The 27,789-nt window shown below is 46.2% G+C and overlaps 1 protein-coding gene across 3 annotated transcripts in view; it reads left to right on the top strand.

Annotated features, from left to right (window-relative positions):
• Positions 1-4,362: 4,362 nt before the first annotated feature.
• CARD11 (caspase recruitment domain family member 11) overlaps positions 4,363-27,789 on the top strand; it is a 167,208-nt gene continuing 143,781 nt past the window's right edge. For all 3 annotated transcript variants that reach the window (XM_083153447.1, XM_083153448.1, XM_083153446.1), the window contains exon 1: positions 4,363-4,487. The gene's annotated coding sequence lies outside the window, so the exon portion shown is untranslated. The remainder of the gene's footprint in view (positions 4,488-27,789) is intronic.

The following is a 27,789-nucleotide window of genomic DNA, read 5'->3' as shown; positions in this document are numbered from 1 at the left end:
TGTGCTCCGGCTGGAGCGCGTCGCAAAGCAGTGACGTCAGTCATGACCGGATGGAGGACGGCAGCCAGCAATCCCGCAGCATGGTGATGGGGGGTTATTTAGGTGAGTCACTGTATCTTTGTATTGTGAGCCTGAGGACGTGCAATAAAGCACGAAACGTTGCTTAACTAAAAGACCGCCGTGTCTGTGTACTGTTTTTCCGTTGATGAGAGACCTGTGAGTGCTGACACCCTGCCGCATTGTACTACATGGGAGATTTCTCCTAGTTCAGCACCCGGGCAAGTTGACACATACGAGCCTGGTTGGAGTCCCATTACTGACAAGTGTATATATATATATATATATATATATATATATATATATATATATATATATATATACAGGGCTCGACAAACCCCGGGGGCCAGGTCGCCATGGCGACCAGATTCTGCGTCCTGGCGACCAGATTTTTGAGGGGAGGAAGCAGAATCTGGTCGTTGCCGGGTGTGCTCGTGGTAACAGCCGGGCAGAGTGGTGGACAACCCACCCCGGCTGCGTGAGAGCGGGTCCACCGCGACTATTTCAAAACACGAGAAGGCAGGGGCATGACTTAATTTACTATGCAGAGAAGTCGTGTTTCCCCTGAGCTCCTGCCTCTAAAGTCCCGCTCTGGGGTCCTGGTGTGCACTGAGAACCCCACTGCTACCATTTACCAGACCCACATTTAGCAGCAGCACTCACGGAGCTGGTGGACGCTGTCCAGAAGCCGGGGCTGTGTCCATAATGCAGTGCACTGCACCCAGTCTCCCCGGATCCTGAGCACATATTGCTTCCACGGCGGCCAACTACAGCCGTGCTGCTGACGCGGTGGCAGAGCGTCAGGAAGCCAAGGCACGCTTGTCACAGCTGCGTGCAGGAGACGGGAGATCCGGGGAGACTGGGCGCACCGCATTATGGACACAGCCAGGAGAGAGGGGCGCCTTCACAGAGCTAATGCCGGCATTTCAAAATACAGCATGCTTGCTGCACTGACCCTGTGTGAGCGTATACTGTTGCAGGAGCTGCTCCTTCTTCTATAAGGAAGGACATTGTTGCTGATATCGGCATTTGTATCTGGATCAATTGGAGATAATATAACTGTCTATTTAAGAACTACAGGGACATTGTTGGCTTACACTAGTTTGGCCCAAAACATGCATATATTCACTCATTGGATGGCCTAAAGGTACTTGCCTTGAACTCAGCTGAGGTTGGGTTGCGTATATATATATATATATATATATATATATATATATATCAGCTTTCATTGACTACCTATTTAAAAAGGATCAAGGGTACTTATGTAGTAACTGGGCTGCCGATTTCTAAATCGGGTCGGATCGGGAGATCGCATCGCATCGCATGCGACCATGCGATTCGATGCGATGCGATGCGATGCGATGACCCGATTTTTCCATAGGAATCAATGTTAAAATGGACTGAGTCCATTTTAACATGGAATTCAATGGGAAAAATGGGTCCTTTTCATACCCCTACTATCCAAGTGGGCATGGAGTTGGATATAAACCTGTGGCGAGCGTAGCGAGCCACCGAGCCCGAAGCGTGGCGAGCGAAGCGAGCCCCGCGAGGGGACGAATACCGTCCCCTCGCGGGGCTCGCTTTGCTCGCCACGCTTCGGGCTCGGTGGCTCGCTACGCTCGCCACAGGTTTATATCCAACTCCATGCCCACTTGGATAGTAGGGGTATGAAAAGGACCCATTTTTCCATAGGAATCATTTTAACATTGATTCCTATGGAAAAATCGGGTCATCGCATCCGATATCGCATCCGATATCGGATGCGATGCGATATCGCATCGCATCGCATCTGATTGTATGCCTTAACTTAAGGCATACAATCAAAAAATCGGCAGCCCAGATACTACATAAGTACCGGATCAAGAAACCTTATCTTTGATCATATAATTAATAGGTGGTATATGCAATAACCCTGTTCAGAGCAGCTGCAGCGGGCACAGTCTCGCCCTCCTGTCACACTAGCCGCCCGCAGCGCCTGACCCCTGCCTCCTCCTCCTATCAGAGGAGCGGAAGCGCGGACAGTCAGAGACTCCCCCTCCTGTCAAACCAGAAGCCCGCAGTTCCTGACCCCTGCCTCCCCCTCCTGTCAGACCAGTGGCTACCTACTTCTCATGCAGGGTCTCCACCAACTGCCAAAAGTCCCCCATCGGCATGCAGGTCTTTCTTTGCTTCTTGCTGCTGGATGAGTGGGGCTGCATGGCTTCCAGCATGCAACCCCTGGCATCAAGCATCAAACTCCATATCAATGAGCATGTAGGGTAAGCTCCACTTATGTGGGGTAATATGTAATAACCATGACTGCGTGTGGTATTATATGTAATTGGCAGTCCAGTGTTTAATAGAACGTGTAATGGGCATTATGGCACGTGCAAATTTGTGTGTGCGCCTTCGCCGCTCACTGTCCCTCTTATTAGTTTATCTGGCTCCTAAATTTTCATTTTGGCTCCTAGATTTTAAATAAATTTGTCGAGCCCTGATATATATGTATGTATATACATTAGGGTGGAGTGAAAAAACTGAAATTGAGAAATTCAAAATCGGCTAGTGTGGGAAAGTTGTGACTTGACCTGAATAAGTAACGTGCAAAAGCTTTTTGATCTGAGTCAACATCTTCTGTTCAGGCAAGAGGCCTGAAGTTTCACTTTTTTGGTGAAAATGAAGAAAACTGTGAAGATGCTAGTTAAAATTATGTCAGGATGTCTTAGAGTGGTTTATTAATATACTTTAGCTTAGTAAAAGAGAGTAGGAGCTTGTCCTAGTGCAAAGTGACTGACTTTGGCGAGAGAAAAAATCCATGATAAATTACCCATTTTCATGATTTCAATTGTGATTATGCTGTTTTCTTCAGAACGTGTTTTTTTATTTTATTTGGGGGGGTGGGGGGGTGGGGGGGGGGAGGATGCTCTGTAATTGATGTGATCAGGAAAATAAACTTGGTGAAAAAAAACAGGGTAGTGTCCCCCAATGTACAAATAATAAAGACAAGTGTCACTCCGGGTCTGGTGCTAAATCGTGCCAAATTTACTGTGTAAGGTCAACGCCGTTTCGGGCTGAGCCGGTCATCCGGACACTCATCCTGGACACAGTGTCCTGTTAACCCCGAAATGGCGTTAACCTTATGCAGTAAATTTTGCACGATTTAGCACCAGACCCGGAGTGACACTTGTCTTTATTCTTTATATATATCTATATATATATATATATATATATATATATATATATATATATATATATATATACAGATAGGTGTAGAATCGGCACTCCCAATTTGAGTAGTAGTAGATGCCCGGGTGCCCTCAATGGTATGAGAACATTGGTAGGGAAGCTGAGTCACTCCAGGGTCTTTTCAAGCAAATAGATTTATTGTAGGTACATCAAAAGTACATGTGCGGCAACTGGCCGACGTTTCAATGTCGCTCAGGACATTTTTCTCAAGGCGCCTGCCACATGTAAAAAAAAAATTCAGTCTTGTTTTTTACATGTGGCAGGCGCCTTGAGAAAAATGTCCTGAGCGACATTGAAACGTCGGCCAGTTGCCGCACATGTACTTTTGATGTACCTACAATAAATCTATTTGCTTGAAAAGACCCTGGAGTGACTCAGCTTCCCTACCAGTATATATATATATATATATATATATATATATATATATATATATATATATATATATATATATATATACATACATACATGGTATTAAGAACTGGGGTATGTAAAATTTTGGTCAGGGTCATTTGGGTAGTTTCTGTTGTCATTATGATTTAAAAAGAGTAAAAACAGTTGTTTGACAATAAATGGCTTCACCCAACCACTTATCACAATATACTAATATACATACTACCCGGAATCTGTAACTTCTACCCAGTAGGACTTCTAGCATCTCTCCATCTGTTCAGTAGGACCTTTAGCATCTGTCTCCTCAAAGGCGGTGGCCATTTTTCTAGGGATATTTTTTAGAAGATTCCATACTGATGGCTAGACCCATTGGAATCTGCAGAGACCAGGCTGCCCCACAGCGCCGGCTTCCCCCAAGCAACCCCCATTGCTATGACTCTGTTCCCTTTCTTTCTCCATATTGGCTGAGATTGCTGCCAGAATGTCTTGTAAACTGTGATTTAGAGTTATGTACCCAAAAAAATGGGAAGGCACAAGTACTGCAATCTACTGTACATTGGCAAATCTTTTTTTGTGTTTGGTTTCCTGTAGACTGCAGGTCTATGGTTTCCTGTAAGCTCATTTCCCTTTTAATGCACCTCCCACCTCACTAAAAGATGGTTTTAATAAAGCTGTCATGATTACTCATTACACAACTCTCCTTGTGGAGGTGAAAGCTGGATGCTCTGCAAAAGCTCCCGGAGTCCATGTCCTGTCACTTTGCTCTTTATTATGCTGCATAATAAGACTGTTTAACTGCTGAAAATCTACTAAAGGTAAGAACAGCATTACTGGAATACAAAACATGTCTAAAAGTAAATTCTCTGTGTGAACATTCTAAATGTCAATATATGTCTTAGCAATAAATGTAAATGTGTACAATGATACAACATACTTTGTCCTAACAGTGACATATAAGGACCTATTGTATTTATCAAGGTTTTTATTTTTTTTAAATAGAATGATGTATAAACTGCATTTTCTAATTTACGTTTAGGAATTGATTCTATGTACTAGTTAGTACTGTGTTAAGGCTAATTAGCAATGCAGATCACAGTCCCCATTATTATCATCCTCGTGGACTACAGTATGACCCCTCTGTAGCATGGCATGACCCCTATAGAGATTTATTCACAGGACAGGGGTTTTTTGATCCCCCTGCTGGGATCCACAGCTAGCTCTAGGGATCTAACACTGTGCACATGCATATCTTTCACAAATATAAAATACACTAATATGTTTGGGCTACTACTTGCACGGATAGTTGTTATCAGTGGCGTAAGTTCATCCCAATTGCACGGAGGCAAGATAAATGTTGGTGCCCCCCCCCCCCCCCCCCCCCTAATACAGACACACACACACACCTCTGTCACGCAATAAAAACAGACACTTCTGTAAAGGGGTGGATTCAGAACAAAACGGGGGGGGGGGGGCATGACAGGGGAGGGGTTATTTGTGTGTGCTCCCTAAACAATGGGTGTGGCCTCACAACTATTTCTTGACCTCTGAAGGCATGATGAGGAGAAGCAGTGGTGAAAAGTGAAAAGGTGATGGGGTGGAAAAGGGAGGCAGTGATAGAGTGGGGAGTGAGAGGTGCAGTAAAAGGGGGAGTGAGTGAGAGGGTGGAGAGAGAAGGGCGGAAGGGGTGTAGTTTTGGACAGAGAGAGTGGGGGAGTGAGAGAGAGGAAGAAGGGTGGAGTTTTGGACAGAGAGAGTGGGGGAGTGTGTGAGAGGGGATAAAAGGTGAAAGTGTAAGAAGTGGGGGGTGAGAGGGGGGAGAGAGTGTGAGATATAGAGAGGGTTCTAGGTGGAGAGGGAGAGGACTGAGCGTAGAAAGGGGGGCGAGAGGGGGTGAGTGTGAGAGAGCGTGAAGAGACAGAGTTGAGAGAAAGGGGGGAGAGAGTGTGAGCGGGAATCAAGACAGAGGGGGTTAAAGAGAGAGGAGTTGGGTGAGAGGGTGAAGAGGAGAGAGAGTTTGAGAGAGAGGAGTGAGAGAGGGGGATGAGAGCAGAAGAGTGAGTGTGTGAGAGGTGGAGAAGAAAGGGGGATGAGAGATATTGAGAGAAGTGGGGGGGGGGAGTGAATAAGGTAGATAAGAGAGATAGGGGTGAGAAAAGGAGTGAGTGGGTGAGAAGGGTGAGAGTAAGGGAGGGGGGAGTAAGTGTGAGAGAGGGGAAGAATAGAGGGGAGGTTGAGGGGAGAATATGTGTGAGAAAGACGGAGAAAAGAGAGAGGGGGTGGGATTGAGTGTGGAAAAAAATAGGGAGAAAGTTAGAGATGGGGGGGAGAAAGTGTGCGAAAAAGGGAAAGAAGACAGAGCATTGATAGAAGTGTGCAGGGAGCAGCATACAGATCAACATTACCTTCTCTGTGTCACTGGATCCCCGTAAGAATGGGAGTGCTCATGGGGGGGTGCCCAATGTCCCACGGAGGTGTTGCAGCTCCCAGTATGTGTCCTGGCTCCCTCCAAGAGTGGTATACGGCCTGCTTCTGTGTGAGGTGATATGCGGGTCGTCCGGCTTCTGTGATATGCGGGTTGGCTATTTAATATGTAAAAAAAATATTACATAAACGACACTGGTTGTTTGTTCATGTTTCTTGGTGGCCTTCCGAAATCCTCCACTTTCTCTGTCACTCAACACAAACACACACCTGTTTCACTCAAACATGCACATGCGCAAACACCTTACACTTAACAGACACACACATCTCTGTCACTTAACATCCACAAACCTGTTTCACTAAAAACACACATGCAGCACACCTCTTACATAACACACTTCTGTAACTAAATAAATAAACACATACTGTACACTTATAAACATCCATGCACACAGACTGCTTACTGATTAAACACGCCTCCTGGCACATCTCACATTATTTGCATAAATGTACCCATTTATTTGGGCTGCAGATAAAGAAAAAATAACCCATACTCACACATATACCTACATAAAGGGGGTCATTCTAATTTGTTCGCATCCACAGTGCGTTCGCATGAGGAATTGATGTGCGTATGCGCTGGCGCATGTGTATCGCCACACTATTCGCCAAGCGCAGGCACCCAAGAATGCGGGCAGGGGTGGCTGCGTATATTCGCACCCAGCATTTTATGGTTGTTCCCATGGTAATCGGCCCAAGACGTGGGTGCCAGGGGTGGACAGCTGACATCACCGGATGTCAGCTGCCTGCCAAGTTCCTCTCGAGTGTGCACGCATATCTAAGTGAACTGAGAGTCACTTAGATATGCGTGCACGTTCCACATCATTGGATGGTCCGCGACCATCGAATCATGTGGCTGTTTCCACGTAGCCTGCGAATGGATGTTTATGTTAAACATCCACTTGCAGCCCATGAGAAGGGACATGGCATGCAGGGGGGGGGGCGATCGGACCGACATTTGGCGGGCGACGTATCACACACCTATACACATGCATATATAGTCATACTGTCACACACTTGTACATACCTACACTTATGCATACATATATTCACACACCTATTCACCCATGCACACATTCCAACAGTATAATAATTACACACAGATAAATACATACTGTACATAATAGTTACACATACACACCCACACACACACACAGCTAATTACATACTGGATATAATAGTTAAACACACACAGTCACTGTCACACTCACCATGCTGCTGCTGCTGCAGGGCCTGGCTGGCAATGACTGTGTGTACAGTCCAGTGCCGTGTAGTCACGCCCCCTTTTCGGACTGCTCCTCCGTAACCACTCGCTCCCTCTTATCTGGCTACAAGGAGGGTACTACTGCTGCACAGTGCACTAACTGCAGCTGGATTGCAGAAACTGAAAAGTAAAATTAAGCTCCCAGCAGCCCTGAGCTTCCTGCAGCAAGGTCTGCTAGGAGCTGTAGTTTATTTTCATTTTCTTTTATGCAAGTGCACCATGCTCCTCTCTCTGTGCCCCCCTAGTGGCTAACGCCCGGCGGCAAATGTCTCCATTGCCTCCGGGAGTTACGCCACTGGACTTGTTATGGCTACCTCTTGTCTCTGCGAGAAATAGAGGTACATTTTTCCATTCAAAATGTGCAGTGATTATTAATACATAATCTCATATAAATCTATCCAGCTATTTTTTCTCCCGTATACATTTTTTTTTTACTCATGTTTATAGAATATATTTGTTCCAGTATTGTAAACATGTGAATGTAGTAGCCAGCAACAGCTGAAGTTGTGCATGTAACCACCAGGTGCACTGCAGTCCAAGTGGACCTTGGCCAAATGATCTCTCTGCATAGCATAGTTATAGTGTCTTTTTCATGTTAAAAATTGCCAAAATGTTTAAAAAAATGACATATATATAACCTCTAATTTCATTTTTTTCCAGATACACTTTCTATCAGATTATACAGTAGCTTAGCACTCACGTTTCCTGAAGATATTTTGTGTTAGATGTATGTAGTAGTCTGCTTATGTTCCACACACCTGACATTATTGTGTATCTGCTTACTGAATACTCTTTACCTCATGTACAATATTTTCATGTAATTGGCTACTGTACAACTGTTATGTAATCTGGTGTTCTTTTAGTCAAAAGTTTTTGTGAATCTGAAATATATAGGGCTCTATTAAGACCTGATCGCATGGGAGCACGGATGGTGTAATGGTTAGCCTCACAGAGCTGAGGTCACAGGTTCAATACCCACCATGGCGCTAGCTGTGTGGAGTTTGTATATTCTCCCTGTGTTTGCGTGGGTTTCCTCCGGGTACTCCGGTTTCCTACCACAATCCAAAAATATACTGGTAGGTCAATTGGCTTCCAACAAAATATTAACCCTAGAATGTCTGTGTGTGCATGTACATGTGGTAGCGAATATAGATCCAGCTCCACTGGGGCATGGACTGATGTGAATGAGCAACTATACTCTTTAAAGCTCTGCGGAATATGTATGCGCTATATAAGAAACTGTTAATAAATAAATAAATGGCAGCGAATTTGCATAGTGGACCATTATCGATGTACTGTGCATGCGTATGGGCCGCAATGTGCAAGCATGATGCCGTACAGCAGTTAACTCTTGCTACTTTTTCTATTCGCAAGCCGATCACAAGGTGATTGACAGGAAGTAGGCAGAGGCATAGCGTGATCCAATGGCACCCGGAGCAAGTGTGACAGCAAGTGTGACGGCGCCCCCCCCCCCCCCCCCCCAAATATATACACAACCATGAAGAAATAATTTTAGATTATATACATATAATAGATATGAAATAATGAAAGACATATAACAAAAAATAATAATATATATGTGTGTCTTTTGTTAAGCTGCCCCCCCCCCCCCCCCACAATATGCCACTCTGTAGTACACCCTACCTGCCGAATTCTCTTGGTCAGCTCCTACCCTCCAGTTTGTGGACACAGCCATCCAGTTACACAGAGACAGTTAAACATTGTCCCCCAAGAAACGGCCGCTGCCCCAGCGATGCAGCAGCCGCCGTCAGTAGGGGTACTTGTGCCTGTAGCACTGCACTCTCTGATGTGTGTCAGGGACAAATTCAGGATTTTTATAGGAGGTTTCCAAAATGTTCCCTCCCTTCTCCACACCCCCCCCCCCCTCCGCATAGGCAGAATTTGAATATGTCTAATATTCTGCCTATAAATGAGGGGGGGGTGTGTGTGAATATGTGACATGTCGGGGGGGGGGGGGGGGCTGAGCTGGAGGGGGATCTGAGTCTCCCCCATCCAGCACAGCCCCCCTTCAAAGGCAGACATGTCACATGTACATGTAAGTGAACCCAGCCCGAGGTACCCCCCACACAGTTGTCACAGTGAGTCTGCCCTAGTAATGCCCTAGTAATGCAGACATAAGTCACTCACAAATAGACCACCACCACCACCCAACCCCCCCCCCCCTCCCTTCCCTGAATATCATGCCAGGAACACAGTGAACACATATATCTGCTGTCCCCTCAGCCCCCACCCACTCACTTTACAAAGGCTGGCCACGGCACTGACTGCTCCTTGGTCTCTCTCTCTCTCTCTAGAGATGGGTCGTTCGCGAACGAACTGGATCTTTTGAACGGATCCCATTCAGGAACGAGTGAGCCGCCGATCCCAAAAAGGTGATCTGTTTCAGTTTCGTTTTCCATTACAATGCATTTTCCTGATCTCAGTGCTGCCACCTGTGGCAGCTGAGATGTACTACCGCTGGAGACAGTACAGTGCTGTGACTACAAGTGATGGAAAGATTAGCTGCTGCCAGGAATGGCCATCGGTGTAGACGCCATCGATGGTTGCCATCGATGGCGATTCTGCACCCAGCCATCGATCAGTGTTTTTACTCGGTCATGTATATCTCCCTTGTTTTTAAAGTGAGCCGAGGCTCCATCTAAAAGATCCGTATCTTTTCACTGGGAGTCGGCGGATCCCGGCTCAGCTTAATGAACCGTTTTGCCCATCTCTATCTCTCTCCCCTCTCAGGCTGTAAGTTTCACTTTCAATATCAGCCTGAGAGGTGCTCCCCCTGCCTGCCAGCGGCTGTATCTACAGCTCACATCAGCCGCAGCAGCAAGGAGGAGAGAGACAGGACACGGAGCTGTACAGCTCCCCTTGAACTTTCTGGCACCTGGAGCATAAGCTCCACTGGAACCACCCTCCCTACGCCCCTGGAAGTAGGCATCTGTGGATGCTAACCGCAAGTTTCTGAGGAGTGTCCATGAAACCGCAGATGTACCATTGCCTGTAAGGGGAGTGTTTGTGACATCACTCCTGCCTTGATCAGGGTGATTTCATTGCAGCTGCCGACTGAATGGTGATCAGTGAAAGAATCATTCGATGGCGAGTGTCTTATGCATGGATTTGGACATTTTTACACGATGCAAAGTCTTTGCTATCCGTACACATCAATTCACCCGGTGTACACATTAATTCGCAAGTAAGATTTCACTATAGCAGGGCGCCATCTACCTTATTGCTGGCTGCTGCACATTCCCGGCTATGCGATTAGGTCTGAATAACCCCCATAATCTGAGGACTTTTAAGCAAATATTTTGCCACAATTGCATATACGTAAAATATGTCAATGTGCACAAATACTTATCTAATAGAAAGGGAAAATCTAAATTTGAGATGCTTTGGGTAACCTTCGTTCAGTGTCACAGGTGAATATATTTTACATCCGTACATAAAACTGTATTGTGAGTATTGTCACAGCCCTTAATTCTCATTATACTGCGGAGGGGTTTTGGGAAAAAATATGTAGTGTTTTTTGTAGTGTTTTTCATTCTTTTAATTAGTTGGGAAGGAACAATAACAGTTTGACAATGGGTTTTTCTTGGTAACTAACATTGTCGTGCATAGAGATGTTCTCATGTAACCCCAACTTTCCCACAAAGGGCCTTATTCTGGTTGGTTCGGACGGATGCGTATTTGCGGACTGGAACCGAGTGTTCTTAGCCCTGCCTTCCGCGCGGATCGCTAACACCGTCTGAATGCGGTAAGACGCCGACCGAACGGGCCGCGAGTGTATTTTCCATGTGAACACCTACTTCATCTGTGAGAACCTCCCCCATCTTTCAATGGTCGCCGACCATCGAATGCTGGACCGAGTGGTCAGGCAGCACCGAGTGCTCCAGACCACTCGGGCATTTCTCCGTGCAAAAGCAGGGATGTGGGCGGGCAGCTGGCAGCTGGCATCTGGCTATGCCCCCCACACGTGCATCACGGCCGCATTACCATAAGTACACCCAGCGTTTTCATGGGAAAACTCATGAAACGCGGGGCGGATGCATATGGTAATGAGCCAAACAGCCCTTCACGCCCCTCTCCACCTCCTGTTCGGATTGTACAGAATTCACGCCGTATTCGGACATGCGCGGCGTTCACACATGCACAGATACGCCTCTGCACATGCACAAACACCAACCATCGTCCGCACACATTCGGAGCCATCCAAACCAACCAGAATAAGGCCCAAACTGTTGTTTAATCCCAGTTACACTGCATTTAATATTGAGAGTAGTAGAATAGCGCTGATCTTGATTTCCTCTGCTCCTTACCAGGACTCCTGGTATGTATGATACCTTCAACAAGCACTTGTAGCTCTCGAAATTGCAGTAAAAACCCAGTTTTCTGTCTTTGCCCTTTTAAAAAAAAACAATAAAAAGATATTGAATACAACCCCCCAATTTTCTATTTTGGTACCGCATTTTTGAATGTACTAAAGCCCCTTCCAATAGGGCTTCGCTGCAGTGGGTTACATCAGGACCAGCTGGCATAACCCCATAGAAGCTATGCACTCCTCTACGCAGCGCTGCTGTGTGAGAGATCCAACACAGATCCCTTCCAGTGTTTCTGCTCATGTACAGAGGGACTTCCGGGTTTCTTACAGGCGGCGGCAGGGTTCGCAAGGGACAGTTGTTATCTGGACAGCTGTATTTTGCAGTGCTTATCGCATATGCGATGAGCATTGTGACGATGGGCGGCCAGAAGTACCGTCAGTGCTAGGTACATCCTCCCACCCCTATTTATTGTGCTCCCCCAGCCCAACATCTTTCCTTGTGCTGTCATGTGGGATCGTCCTCTTTTATAACACCATCTTCCTAGTTATATTTGGGAAGATTTCTCATGTACAGAAATACCGCAAAGGCTCTGACATAGTTCCAGAGTCTTTACTTTTACTTCAGAAAGACATTTCCTAAAGAAGTGACTAGAAGATGGCACTATGGTGCCTATCAGCACAAGGCAAGTATGGTTTGGGTGCAGAGTGTGTTGTGCTGGGCCCTCCTATACCCATTATAAATACACCTATGACGGACAATTTCCATTTTCATCTCTAAAAATAGGTGTGAATAAGTATTTTAGAATAAAGGTTTTTGAAAGTATCTCTGTATAGTATAAAGTCCATGGTATATACAGCTATCTGTTTGAACTAAATTTGATAACCACTGGACTGATTTTGATGTGGTTTTCACAATTCTATAGAGCATTTTTCAAAGAAAGTTTAGGTGTGTGAAACATTAATCTACGAAAAAAGGAAGCCAAATAATGATGATTTTAGTGAAGGAAACCAGACAAAACAACCATAAGAGCCCCTTCCTAGCTTAAGCTGTCTAATCTAATATAAAATGCCAGTGTTTCCCTTTTTTTCTGTTCCTTATTATAAATTATTATTTTTGGTACTTGTGAGTTATCTGGGCGTCCGATTTTTTGATTGTATGCCTTAAGTTAAGGCATACAATCAGATGCGATGCGATACGATATCGCATCGCATCGCATGCGACCATCGGATGCGATGACCCGATTTTTCCATAGGAATCAATGTTAAAATGGACTGAGTCCATTTTAACATGGAATTCAATGGGAAAAAGGGGTCCTTTTCATACCCCTACTATCCAAGTGGGCATGGAGTTGGATATAAACCTGTGGCGAGCGTAGCGAGCCACCGAGCCCGAAGCGTGGCGAGCGGACGGTATTCCGTGTCCCCTCGCGGGGCTCGCTACGCTCGCCACGCTTCGGGCTCGGTGGCTCGCTACGCTCGCCACAGGTTTATATCCAACTCCATGCCCACTTGGATAGTAGGGGTATGAAAAGGACCCCTTTTTCCCATTGAATTCCATGTTAAAATGGACTCAGTCCATTTTAACATTGATTCCTATGGAAAAATCGGGTCATCGCATCGCATCGCATCCGATGGTCGCATGCGATGCGATGCGATGTCCCGATCCGACCCGATTTAAAAATCGGACGCCCGGATAACTCACAAGTACCTTTTTTTTCCTTAATTAAAGTAATCTTATAAATCCAGGGTGGGATGCTAGTTATTGCTAATCCTTATATAACCACTATGGTAGAACATATACAGTAGACAGAAACAGTTGCCAAAACAACAGTTTGACAGGCCTAAAGAAAAATCATGTCTATATAATACCCCTTTCACATTGCAAAAACCTGCTTTCAACCCGTTTTTCTAAACGTGTCTTAAAACTGGTCAAAAGCCAGTTAAACCCCTTTCATATTGCATGATGTAAAGGTATATTGCAGTTTAAATACCGTTTTGTACCTTTCAGATTCAACCCGTTTCACCCATAGAAAGCCATACAATGTCATTTTAAATGTTTTTTTCCTGCTTGTGGGCGGGGATCAAGTGTGGTTATCATTTGTAGCAAATACCGTTTCTGAGCTGTTCAGACTGCAGGGAAAATGGCTCAGAAACGTGTAGGATCCTGCTTTTAACACGTGTCAAAATACCGGTTTTCTGTAACTGGTAAATTGACAAGTAGCTTTCACATTGCAGCTGGAACCGTTTTAAAGCACTAAAAAAACGGCAATATACCGTGTTACAGCTGCAATGTGAAAGGGGTATTAGTTTTTGTCGAGGAAACAGCTCTTTATAACTTATACCCAAACATACATATTAAATGAAGCACCAGCGGCGTAAGTTTGTCCTAGTTGCCCGGAGGCAAGATAAATATTGCCCCCCCCACACACACACACACACACACACACACGCACACATACATTAACATCACATATAAATATATGTATGCATGTGTGTATGTAGGTATGTTATGTATTTTATGTTTAAAATAAAAAAGTGTGACATATATGGTCTGGCTAGAAGAGGGAGTCAGCTGCGGAAGGGATATCAACTGCTTCTAATTAACTGGTTCTAACTCGCAGGGGAGCAGAGATACCCTCTTGGGAGCAGGAGCAGATGACTCCATTGCCTCCCAGAGTTCTGCCTCTGTGAAGCACATAATTAAATAGTTTGAAGAAAGTACCTTCCGACACAAATGAAAGTGCCCGCAGGGCCGCCAGATAACTTTGCTAACATGGGCAATGCATCATGGCTACGCACATTGCTCTGCCGCTGTCTGCATCTTTTAAATGTATTGCAAAAAGAAAAAAAGATTTGGAACAGCGCTGTGCTGAATAAAGTACAATTTATTAAAATTTAACACATTAATATGGCCAATAATAGACAAACAAGTCTCACAACATTAAAATTAGTAACTCCCCATCTTGTTAGAACCGGTTAGTTTTTAAGCATGTATTTGCAGGATTCCTTTGCTTCCTTATGAAGCCAGTTAATGAGGTTAGTGTTCAGTATTAAAGTCCCCACCAAATGTGCACATTTATATAATGGTGTATACTTATTGTATTCCAAGGGCAATGTGGGTTGTGGCTTGCAGTCACCGGCGAATTTCTCTGACCGTTGGCAGTGCGGTCATATCCAAGATGGATTTCGGCTCTGTCTGGTGGCAGCCTTTGTGTCCACTCGTCCTCTCAACGCGTTTCTCCGCCTTAGCGTCCCTCAGCACAGCGCTGTTTCAAATATTTTTTTTCTTTTTGTGATACATTCCAAAGGGGTTTGGGTAATACCCCTTTTAAGTTTCAGGTTTGGGTAATCCCCCTTTTAAGGTTCAGCAGTGCAGAATAATTCAATCAGCGCTCATTATCACACTGTGTTGTTTGATCTTTTAAATGTGTTTGCACTTGCCGATGCCGGGTCCTGCTATATGTCGCAGTACAAACACAGCATGAATGGATGCTAGGCATTAGTTATTGTCTTTTCATATGCTGAAAGGAAAGCAGAAATCCATTAATTTATCTCAAATGTTGATTGAGCACCGAGACACTTCACAAGTTCACCCCTGAAGCATATATGTATGTTTATGTGTGTGTGTGTGTGTGTGTGTGTGTGTGTAGTATATATATATATAAAACACAGTGTTGCTCAGGTTTGTCTGTGCAATTGTTATGCTCACTGTGGTAGGTTATGGTATCCCAACGGAAGAGATCACAAGAGACTGAAGGATGGTGCTTAGGGTGCTGCGGACTGAGCAGGATTCTTCCGTGGTCTTCTGTGTAGTCACCCGTGTACGCCTTGGCCTAAGCCCACAGAGCACACCAGCTCGCCTATAACAGCCCCTTTCCGGTAAGACTGGACACGTCTACAGGTACTGATATGCTGCCAGGACTTACATCGTCAGGTGGCAGTGCGGGCTTAACCCTCAGCGACCCGGGCGGTTACCGATACGGGATGAGGTAGAACTGAGCTGACAATGCCTACTAGGCTAAAGACTAGGATAAGGGCTAGTGAATGGGACTAAGACAATGCACACATGGGTGAATAAAACAAAGGGTGGATACAGAGAACACGGTAGTGAAACAGGTAACGAAGGGTACTTGTGAAGACAAGAGACAGGGTGGACCAAAAGAAGGAGAATAAAATCAATATACAAAGTGGCCGATCCTACGGCCTACGTAAGGGAATCCCCCTACAGGGTCCCCGGTGGGGAGGACACTGTGAGTAAGACTGCAGGGAAAAAGGTCTTACACAAGACAGCACTATCTAAAACAAGTCTCACACACAACAAAGATAAAGCTAAGGGACACAGGAGTGACTACAAGGACTGTAAAAAACCTGTACAGGTAGCAGTAACGGAGAGGACCAGATACTGACAGAGAAGTCAGTAATATCCTAAGACAGACTCTATAGCCAGCGTCTGGCCCCAGTGAAAGAGTTATAAAGGGGCATGGCCCAATCACCCTCTGTGGGACCTGCCCACAATTAATGAATTAGGGTGCAGCTGGAGGATACTCTCCCGCCTGCCCACAGCTGCCTGGCATCCCTGTCAAATAGGCAACCGCTGCTGCAGTGGGGAGCACAGAGCCGGGACGCAGCGATGCCCATTATGTGACCGGCATACACCTGTATGTTGTGGGCTTTCGGATCTGACCACAGTTTTTCTTTCTTAAACCCCATGTTCTCTATCACCTTTATGTATACGCAACTCTGCCATATCTTGCATCCCTGACCCACTTTATGTAGTGGCCAGACCCCTTTTTGGGTCCCTGGGACTCCCACAGGGGTGCTAGGGGTGTCAAACCGCCACAATTTTTGCGGACACTATAGTGTCAAGATTGCAAATGGACACAGTCAATGTCCTCTACCCTCTCACTGTTATGCAACTTTGTCATATGTTGCCACCCTAACCCACTTTGTGTAGTAGCTGGACCAATTTTTGCACCCCCAGCGGGGTTGGGATTGTGTATGTTAATGGCTGTTAACCTAATCTGGACCCAATCATTGAACTGTACCCCCTCTCTGTTCTGCAACTTTGCCCTTTTTGGGCCTCCAGGACCCCCCTTACCACGGGGGTGTTAGGAGTGCCTTACCCCTACAGTATTTTTCCCGGCATTGTAAATCATATGTGTACCAATTTTGATATAAATTGCTTGAGGCATTCCAGAGATATGCTGGAACATGCACACATAGATCCATGTTATGTATACAGGTTGAATATCCCTGATCCAAATATCCATTATCCAAATTATCCCGAAAACCACACATTGCAGAAAGTGAAAAAAAAAACATATAGGGACGTATTAAAGCCGCGCCGCATAAATAACATTAAGGCCCGTAATTAACCCTGCGGCGGCCGCTCACCCTATTCTCTGTTCCGGGGGAATTCTTGCTGTCAGATGACGGGGAAGATTCCCCGAACAGCGAGGCTTACGGCTAATGCAGGGAGCCTGCTGCATTTAGCCACAAGCCTAATGCCGTTTCCCCGTCACTGCAAAAACCCAAAGATGTGGAAACAGCGTGTGCAGGGGGTCAGTTGAATACTGACCATGCAAGCTGTGACAGCGAGCAGTCTGCTCTGCTCATGGTCACAGCTCACAAACACATTGAATATACCCCATAATGTCATACCCTCCAACATCTGGAGGGCCAAAATCGGTACACATGGAGAAAGGGGGCGTGGTGATAAGTAAAGGGGGCGTAACCATAAAATAAAGGGGGCGTGGTCACCCACTTTCCGGGCATTTCAAATAAAAAGTGAGCGCTTATAATATAAATATTTAAATATTACATCTCCACAATTCTCTTGACTCTTATCCATCGTGACGCACCTTGCTGCAGGCTGCAGCTCATGTCACATGGTGGCTTGGTGGGCTGCTGGCATATTAAAATAATTATATTTAATATACTTATTTAATATTCCAGCAGCCACCAAGTGACATGAGCTGCAGCCGGTACGTCACGATGGATAAGAGTCAAGAGAAGTGTGGAGATGTAATATTTAAAGTACTAGTACAGCCAGTCCTGAGTTGCTGCCGTGCACTTACAGTGTGCTGTGGCAGGCTCCTCCGATGTGACTATCCCAGCCCAGTCAGTGTCACATGCGCCGGGACTCCGAGTCCCGGCTGGCCACCGCAAGCAGTGAACACTGGCAGATTGGCGCCAAGAGGCAGGACGAGTCCTACTCCTCCAATGATTGGTGCTCGGTGCCGGCGCGTGACGTAATGACGCACGGCACCCAGGGCCAGCGCTACCCACTCAGCAGCTCCTGCAAAGCAGGGAGGCGCCATGCTGAAAAGGCGCTGTCTCCCTCCCTGCTCTGCTAAAGCTGCCACAGCCCTCACTGTCACTGCCTCCTGTACGCCGCCCGTAGTGCCTGTCTGACATCGGGCGGCAGTATGGAGAGGCTGAGCAGCTCTCTGCACCGCGCACACACTGTCCTCCTCCTGCGACCGGCCCCCTCTTCCTCACGGACATTTGTGCTCAGGCATGTAGCGATGTCTGTGAATGCCTGGATGACATGTCATGTCTGGATCCGCCCCCTACCCATTGCTCCCTGCGCCTGTCAAATGACGAACAGGCAACAGGCGCCGCCTCCCCTTCCTTCCCTCTCCTCTTCTCATACATGTACATGCACCCGAGATTCTCCATAGGATCACAATCGGGCTGCAGCTTGTTGCAATGGCAATGTGAAAAGGCGCAAAATGTATGGTTTGCAGGAGGGCGCCGGACACCCTAGCACCGGCCCTGACGGCACCGGCCGCTGCAAAGCTCTCCTGGGAACGCCGGGGAGGGGGGCGGCGGCGCAGCACAGGGGCCCGGGAGCCAGGAGGAGGATGCAGCGCACATAAGTCAGGCTGACGCCAGCTGAAATTATACAATTATAATTTGCCGGTACAGAGTGTTAAAAAACGGTACTGTACCGGCAAATTCGGTACAGTTGGAGGGTATGTAATGTTTCCACCATGGATTGGTATAAAAAAATGTCCAGTCCGCCTTCACTATACAGCTTTGTTAGTATCACTTCCCCACAGCACAATGCTATTCATAGAACATTTGTTTCACTAAAAGAGGAAGACGAAACAAATCATGCACGTCTCCTATACGAGAAGCACTGTATGGGCAGCAATCTATTGCTGATAACAGAGTTGGCTAATTTGCAATACAAACATGCAGTATATTTGAATATAAAAAACTATTTTTTTTATCAATGTAAGACGAACTACAGTTGTAGATAAACGCACTTCCCTTTGTGCACTTAGATATGATCAATCAACAACTGAAGAAAAAAGCTCTAGAAGATTTTCTGAATAGGGACAGAATGCTGACAGTACTACTGTATGAATTGTATACAGTATATTCCCTTACTACAGTGCAGTGTCTGTGACATAGAGTACAACCAGAAACCAGTCTATAGTAATCATCTTGTGCATCACACAAAGCCATGCATGAACTATTTTTTATGCATTGTTCATGCATTCATGAACCCAAAATGCAAATTAAAATCATACTTGCCTACTTAATTGCGTGGGTCTCCATTGAGGGGGCGTATCACATTCTACCCAAGGGGCATGTCTATCTCCACCCATGGGCGTTTCTATTGTCACCCAGGGGTGTGTTATGCTGTGGCAGGTAAAAACCAAAGTACAAAGTGCAGTAATGGCTAGTACATTATACACACAGGGCCGGTGCAAGTGCCCCGCCCACCCCAGGCAAATCCCCCCGCACCACCCGCGTTCCACTGGGGGGGGATTTCAGTGCGGCACTACCCGTGCTTCGGGGACGGGACGGGGGGGGAGTGTGCAGTCTATACTGCGGCATGGGGGGGGGGGGTGCAGGCGATACTTTGGCAGGAGCCTGAACCCCCCGTAGTCCTGCCTAGTGGTGGCGCCGGCCCTGTATACACAGCTCCCCATATTACACCCACTACAAACAGAACATTGCATACACCATAGTACATTATACACAGCCCCATATTAGAACCAGTACACACATCATATTACACACAACCCCAGTACATACATCACTATATTATATTATACATATACACCCTCTTCCTCTTATATTGCAGCCGATACACACACACACACTACTGTGTTACATTACACAGCCCCCACAGCAAAAACAAACACACACGCATTATTCACAGCCCACACTCTCCCAGAACACACAGCACTCACCTACTCCTTCCTGGGAGGTGCAGGGACCTGGCAGTGTGGTGGGAGGAAGCAGCTCACCGCAGGCAGAGGAGCTCACTGTGACTGTGGTGGATGGGGCCAGCTGGAGTGGAAGCAGAGGCCTGGCTGCTGGCTCTCCTGCTTTTCCTGATGCACAACAGAGTGACTTCCTGTCAGCGCACGCACAGCAGCTTGGCCACCGCTACCCACAACCCCGTGGTGGCCAGCTGTGATGTCTTCTCTGCACACCCGCCCCACCAGCTGTGATGTCTTCTCTTCCACCATTTCTGGATACGCGCATGCGCAGTCTGTATTTTAATGGAGGGTCCAGAAACTGGGAGGACTGTGGGGGTTTGTGGGGCAGTGGGAGGCTCAAGTAAAAGCTGAATGTGGGAGAGTAGGCAAGTCTGATTAAAATGTGTCTGTTCATGAACAAACCATAGTGTACAGATGTTGCGCAATGCTAAAGAGTTGGGGCAAATTTTCCCCACAAATAAGGGCAATAATTAGGTATTTAAGAGCCTATCAACACTGAAGAATATCGTTCAGCAGCCACATCTAAGAGCATATTATCATTGATAATATTGTCAGAATTTACTGCATGTACAGATGACAGAGGGGGTCGATAAGGGCCTGCGGGAGAGTTCATCATTGGCAATATAGTGCGTACACACTAGCCGATATGCACAAAAATATTGTTAGTGATATTGTTATGCATATCGTTAATGGAAGTCAGCTAATGTGTATCCAACTTTACTAACAGAATATTAACCAATATCTCAAATATCACTAGATTTGGTTTCGAATTCTCAGGAAGAGAAAATTGTTGACCCATTTAATAGCTTGTACTATTCAAAACCTCATAGTTCCTCTTTTGCAGCTTGTTACTGTACTTTGTGCTCTATCCGTTTGCAGATTAACATTTTAATGCATTCTTGCCTATTCTCCTGGAAGGGCCGGGAGACTCCCAAAAATTGAGTAGCACTCCAGCCCTACACAACCCCCACCCCTGAAAAAAAGGCTAGTTTCACAGAAACAAGCATATGTTTACAGGAGTATTACATTTACCAGTTCATTGTTATGAGGCCTACACACGCAACAATTAAGGGGTATTTTCTAAGCAATCTCACTTAGAAAATGCCCCTACAGAAGGCATTTACAACCACGGTCCTCAAGGCACACCAACAGTGCAGGTTTTAGTGATATCCAGGCTTCAGCACAGGTGACTAGTACCTGAGTGATTCTGATTAAACTATCTGTGCTGAAGCCTGGATATCACTAAAACCTGTACTGTTGGTGTTCCTTGAGGATCGTGGTTGGGAATTCCTGCCCTACAGCCAACACTCCAATGTTGGCGAAAAAATGAGGAAACTCCCCCCATTTAGCCCAGGGATCTCATTGCCCACACCTATAATGGACAACCCTGACTTTCCTCCAGGGGTGGCAACTTCAGGGCTTATCCTGTTGCCCGCTATAGGGGTCTTACACATATATAAATTAAGGCCCATACACACTGAGCAATATTGAGCTGAAAGCCGTTCAAACTTGGTGTTTTGAGCGTCTTTCAGCTCAAATAGTGCTGCACTATGCAAAGCCTTCAGACCCCCCGCTGACAGCGCCAGCTAGGGCACTGGTCATCGCTGTCTATACACACTGGGAAAAACCGCCTATAGTCTTTTCATTTACTGACCTTCAGCAGGAACATCCTCTTCCATCCCACTTATTATTATTATTATTATTATTATTGTTATTATTATATTTATTTATAAGGCTCCACAGGTGTTTCGCAGCGCCGTACAAAGGAACAGTACAGGGAGACAAAACTTGGCATTACATTGAATAAATAACAAATAAATGAGTACAAATAAAGAGTGCCACTGTTCAATACACATTACAGCTTAAATATAAGTAGTGAGGACTCAATCAACATACTATGAGAGGCTTGAGGCCAATGATGGAGATGAGTATGCGGACGAAGATGGTCACTGAGTGTCACATAGGAGAGCTGTAAGTGAAATGTGAAGAGAAGAGGGCTTTGATAATGGGAGGGAAGAGGGCTTACAATCTAGTAGGAAGGGGATACAGACAGATTACAAGAGGTGCAAGAAAGTGGGTTGTGGTCTAGATAGCAGGATGTAAACAGGCAAGGGGTCGGAGAACCAGCTAGTTTATGCAGGACCAGTTTATGCAGTGGAAGGGTACACTTTGATGAATAGGTGAGTTTTCAGTGCCCGTTTAAAGCTTTGCAAGGTCGGGGAGAGTCTAATGGAGCGAGGGAGTGTGTTCCACTGAAGGGGTCCTGTACTATAGCGGGGTCCTGTACTATAGCGTGGGAAGCAGTGATCAGGATGGAGGAGAGACGACCGTAGAGGGCGGGAGGGTGTATGAATGGAGATGAGGTTAGAGATATATGGAGCAATGGAATTAGAGATGGCCCTGTATGTGAGTGTGAGGTGTTTGAAGAGGATTCTGTAGGGGAATGGGAGCCAGTGCAGATTTTGTTGAAGGGGAGTGGCAAAAATAGAGCGGCGGGAGAGGAAGATAAGCCTGACTGCAGAGTTGAGGACAGATTGGAGAGGAGCCAGTTGGGATCGATCGAAGTCTGATTCTATTTACAGGGTAGACATTCTCATTCTGATTCTATTTACAAGGTAGACATTTTGTGGTTTCTCTTAAAACGGAACCCTACAGGTGGGACCCTACTAAATTTGAATCCTTTTGTATATTAGAAAACCTCCCCAGTAGATTTGGTCTCTCACTTGTACCAGTGGCGTTTGGAAAGCTCAGCCACCAATTTGCCTACATAGATTCTAGCCTTGCAGGACTAACTTGGGAAAAGTCTGACATAGGCTCAATGACCTTGTATATTCTTTTATACTTTCACAAGGTCTTCTTCACTTCAGGCATTAACGACTCAATATAAAATTCTTGCTCCCTGTTATAGATGCCCAGTACAAATACATAACAAAAACCTGGGGTGTATTCAGTGTTGGTCGTTAGGTCTCTTTTGGCGGAAACAGAATATTTTCTGTCTAAAAGAAAAGTCTAATTGATTTAGCATATTCCAGGTAATTTTTAATCGCCAGTCTAAATGGATTTGACAGTTTTAACTCAGGTTCTAGACAATGTGACCTAGACATTTTTTTTGTTGGGACTAGTGTACAAAACATAAAATAAAAATGGTACTTGTGTATTAGCACGGCGCCCGATTTTACTACGTATGCAATCGTAGTGAAATTGCATTGCATCGCATGCCGTTATGGTATGGCATGCGATGCGATGCAATTTTGACGCTTATAATGGCATTTAATGTACTATAGCATTAAATGACATATAGGGCCAAATGTAATAGGGTGAGGTTTCAGAAAGTGAGAGATTTTGGGAGAGTTTTCCCATGTTTTTTAAAGCAGCAATCAATTACATGGCAAAATCAACCTGGTTTTTCAGTGTAATTGATTGCTGCTTTAAAAAAAGGGGGAAAACTCTCCCAAAATCTCTCACTTTCTGAAAATCTCACCCTATTACATTTAGCCCTATATGTCATTTAATGCTATAGTACATTAAATGCCATTATAAGCGTCAAAATTGCATCGCATCGCATGCCATACCATAACGGCATATGGTTGTATGTCTAAAAGGGGTGTTAATTATAATACCAAAGCTATTCGCCACTGGCATGACTGGCATTGCATTAATGTTTGCAAGCTTTTTAGAGAAACGTTACTATCAGAGCAGGGCCGGCGCTACCCACTCACCAGCTCCTGCAAAGCAGGGAGGCGCCATGCTGAAAAGGTGCTGTCTCCCTCCCTGCTCTGCTAGAGCTGCCTCAGCCCTCACTGTCACTGCCTCCTGCACGCCAGTGCCTGTCTGACGCGGGCGGGTGGCAGTATAAAGAGCTGCTCCCTGCATTGCGAGTGCCCACAGCCTGCATGCCACCCGCAGTTCCTGTTTCACAGCAGGCGGCAGTATGGAGAGGCTGAACAGCTCCCTGCACCGCGCACACACTGACCTCCTCTTGCGACCTGCCCCTTCTTCCTCATGGACACTTGCGCTGAGGCATGTAGCGCTGAATGCCTGCATCACATGTCATGTCCGGATCCGCCCCCTACCCATTGCTCCCTACGCTTGTCAGCTGTCAATCAAATGACGCACAGGCAGCAGCGCCGCCTCCCCTTCCTTCCCTTTTCTCAGTGTGCTGTGCCACTGCCAGTCCTCAACACTCTGCCCCCTCTATCTCCTCCCTTCTTCTTCCATCTCCTCCTTCTCTCCCCTCCTTTCCCCCTCAGTCACGAGAGGGGTGTAATGGTGTCCTCAGCGTCCTGCCTACGCAGATAGAAGAGGAGGGTCTGCACAAGAGTTAAACAACCTGAAGTACAGTGAGTCTTTTATTATACATGTTTATAACACATTTTTTAATAATTGTAGATTATTTTATTTTAATTTAGACACTTTTTAAATAATGAGCTGGGTTATGTGCCTAAAGGTGGCCATACACGCTGCAATAGCAGCGTGCGATGCGATGTGCGCTCCTGTGGGCATCGCATCGCACAGTACAAAAAGTATGTGCTGCACATACTTTTTGTACTGCTTTTGGATCGCATCGCACACACATTGCATGCATGCCGTACGATGCGATCTAGCACATAACGTATGCGATTCTCAGAGCGTGAATGGGCATCTTTAGTGCCTGCAACATTTTGAGGACACAGCACTGAGATGGTGTATGCATACATGTACATGCACCCGAGATCCTCCATAGGATCGCATGTTGCATACGCTCCCACAATCGGGCTGCAGCTTGTTGCAATGGCAATGTGAAAGGGTGCAAAATTTATGGTTTGCAGGAGGGCGCCGGACACCCTAGCAGCGGCTCTGTATCAGAGTCCAGAGCTACGATTATAATGTAGCAGTATAAACAGTAGATGTGGCAGATGTATTAAACCTGGAGATGGGGATAAAGCATACCTCCCAACATGCCCCTCTCCAGGAGTAACAGAATGCTCTATTCCTGGACTTTCCTCTTTCTTATCCATTTTATTAACCTGTTTAGAACAGGTGATGGCAATCATAAAATAAGAGGGAAGTCCATAAATAAATGAATTAAATATTATATAAATGGAATGGGTCATGTTAGGAGGTATGGCTAAAGAAGTGCTAAAGCAGTGATAAGCAGTCAATAATTATGGATTTGAAAAATGACAGGAGCTGACTGGCTGGTGCGTTATCACGCTACACTTATCACTGCTTTATCACTTCTTTATCCCTTCTTCAGACTTAAGGCCCCCATACACTATGCGATTTCAGGCCGATTCCCTGCGATTTCAGCACTTGTGCCGATAAATCGTATGAAATCGCCCCAAAATCGCATGCGCGTGACATTTGATCCGATCCGATGCGCAGTCCCATGTGCATCAGACCGGATCAGGAGGTCGGACGTTCAGCATGTACGATGCCGTCCGACCTCCTGCAGCGGGCGGGCGGGTGGGCAGCAGTGGCTCAAATGAGTGCCCAGCGGGGTGTGACGGTGACAGTGGGGCAGGTGGCGGTGATAATCAGCATGCAGCGTGCAGCGGGCGGGCAGCGGCGGCTATTACATCTTTAAAATAACATGTCAAATGACTGTCCGGCTTCTGATTGGCTGAGATAGAGCACTCTCTATCCTCCAAACCAGCGACCGCTGATTGGCTGAGAGTGCTCTATCTCAGCCAATCAAAAGCCGGACAGTCATTTGACAAGTTGTAAAAGCCGCCGCTGCCCGCTGCACAGTGACAGCACGCTGATTATCACCGCCACCCGCCCCACTGTCACTGGCATCCCCTGCTGCACCCAGAGATGCTGCTGCCAGCCCCACTACCGCCGCTGCTCACCGCCACTGCCCGCCCCCCACACTGCTCCTCACCACCTGGCCACTCCCCGGTTTATTTTATATATGATAATTTGCATGCAAGTTATCACATGCAAAAAATGGCACATCAAGTGCCAAATTGTATGTAAGCCTCCCGGGGAGCTGCTGGGCAGCTCACAGGAGAATTGGGTCCGACTTGTCCTTAGGACAAGTCGGCCTAATGTATGGAGGCCCTTAGTACATCTGCTCCTATGTACAGTAGCAAGTGTCCCTGTTAGAGTGAAGTGGTCGAGCTAACACACAATAAAAAAATACACAGATGGGATTTACTGTGCAGGGGACTTTTTAATCTGCTCATTCCTCTGACTAGGGTACATACCTAAAAGATATCTGTGGAATGTATATGGTGGGAACAAAAATGTGGTAATGTATGAGAGCAAATAACAATCAACCATCTGCTCCCAAACATTGGAAAATAGACAAAAACTTGTTTGGAGAAATGTGTTCCATCAATCCAACGGATGTAATCAACGATGAATGTCAATTTTATGTTTTCCAGTGTTTGAGAGGAAAAGGTTGATTGATCTATGCCCTCATATATTACCGGATTTTATTCCCACCAGACAGATTGGACAGATATATTTTAGGTGTGTAACCTATTTATTCCTCTGCACCAAGCCAGTTGCTAAGACACACCAGGTTATTTACATTTTCAGATGATAAACAAACTCTCTTTTTCTGCACAATATGACCAGCCAGAGCAAACAACCTTTCACATGGTACTGATGTTGCAGGTGTGGCCAAGTACTTTTGTGCAATAGAGGCCAGCCTGCTGTGTGAGCCTGCAAGTTTGGACAACCACTCTAATGGACAGGACTCTACTGATGGTGGGCTCCGCTCTCTATCGACGCACACTGTTCTCAACTGAATCTTCCTCTTGTTCAGACTCTGATGAAGCAGCCAATAGGGCTAACTTTTTATTTGGTGGCTCTAGTGTTGTTGCTTCCACTGGTTTCTCTGCAGAAAACCTCTGTTCCTTGAGTAAGTTGGTGACTGAGGCCCACACCTCACCCCTCTCAGATCAGAAAAACAATTGAGGTCTTTGAATATTTGATCCAATGCCGTAGCAATCTTCAGATATGCAAGGTTAACATTTCCCTTGTGTGTGTCCAGGTCTGTTATGAATGTAGACATAAAAGCAGGAGGACGACAGAGCATGAAACATACTCCTCCCAGAAGTTCAGTCACATACAGATGGAGCACTCCTTGTCCTTGCCCAGCGCCCGCCAGAATGTCCCCTCTGGCGAGCGCCGGCAGAAACTGGGACGTGTGTGCATCTAACACGCACTTGCGTCCCAGTCTCTCGGCAGCTGGGCAGCGGGTCCCTGCAGGGTTGGGGGGGCGGCGATGGGGGGTGGCAATGGGGACCGGCGGTGGAGGCGGCGCACCCCCTGGTGGGAGCTGGCAGCTGGCAGGGGCTGGCGATAGTTTCTCCAGCCCCTGCAAGGAAGAGGCTGGCTACATCTATACCTGCAACAGAAAAAAAAAGTTGAAATCCATTTCGTTGGGTATAGGAGACCAACGCTGACAATGCTTGTGGAGACCAACAGCGCCATCCCAGAACCCAGACAGTCCCGGTATGTATACTAAACCTCCCAACCTTAACCCTCTGTGCAGAATCTTGACCTCTGGGATGCCGAGTGCCAGCATCATAACTACATCCCATTCATGCTATATTTTTTACAAAAACAGTGAAAAAAAGGACAGTGAAAAAATGAAATATATGATGTATGTAAATTATACCTGCAGGGCTCCAGCAGTGTTTCCAACCTCTGCAGTTTTTTCCATTTCAGCTTTAGTTGGCATGGCATGGAAATCTCAGTGGCTGTTCATTTCTGCAGAGTTGAATTCCATGATTGGATTTTGTCCATGTTCAATTTGTTGTTGTTATAATTCTGCAGCATTTGCTGCACTGTGTTTAAAGTGGCCC

Source organism: Crinia signifera, chromosome 7 (genome assembly GCF_055691185.1).
Source record: "Crinia signifera chromosome 7, ASM5569118v1, whole genome shotgun sequence".
Lineage (NCBI taxonomy): Eukaryota > Metazoa > Chordata > Amphibia > Anura > Myobatrachidae > Crinia > Crinia signifera.
The sequence above is the reverse complement of the archived record's forward strand: the minus strand, read 5'-3'. Positions and strand labels throughout refer to the sequence as shown.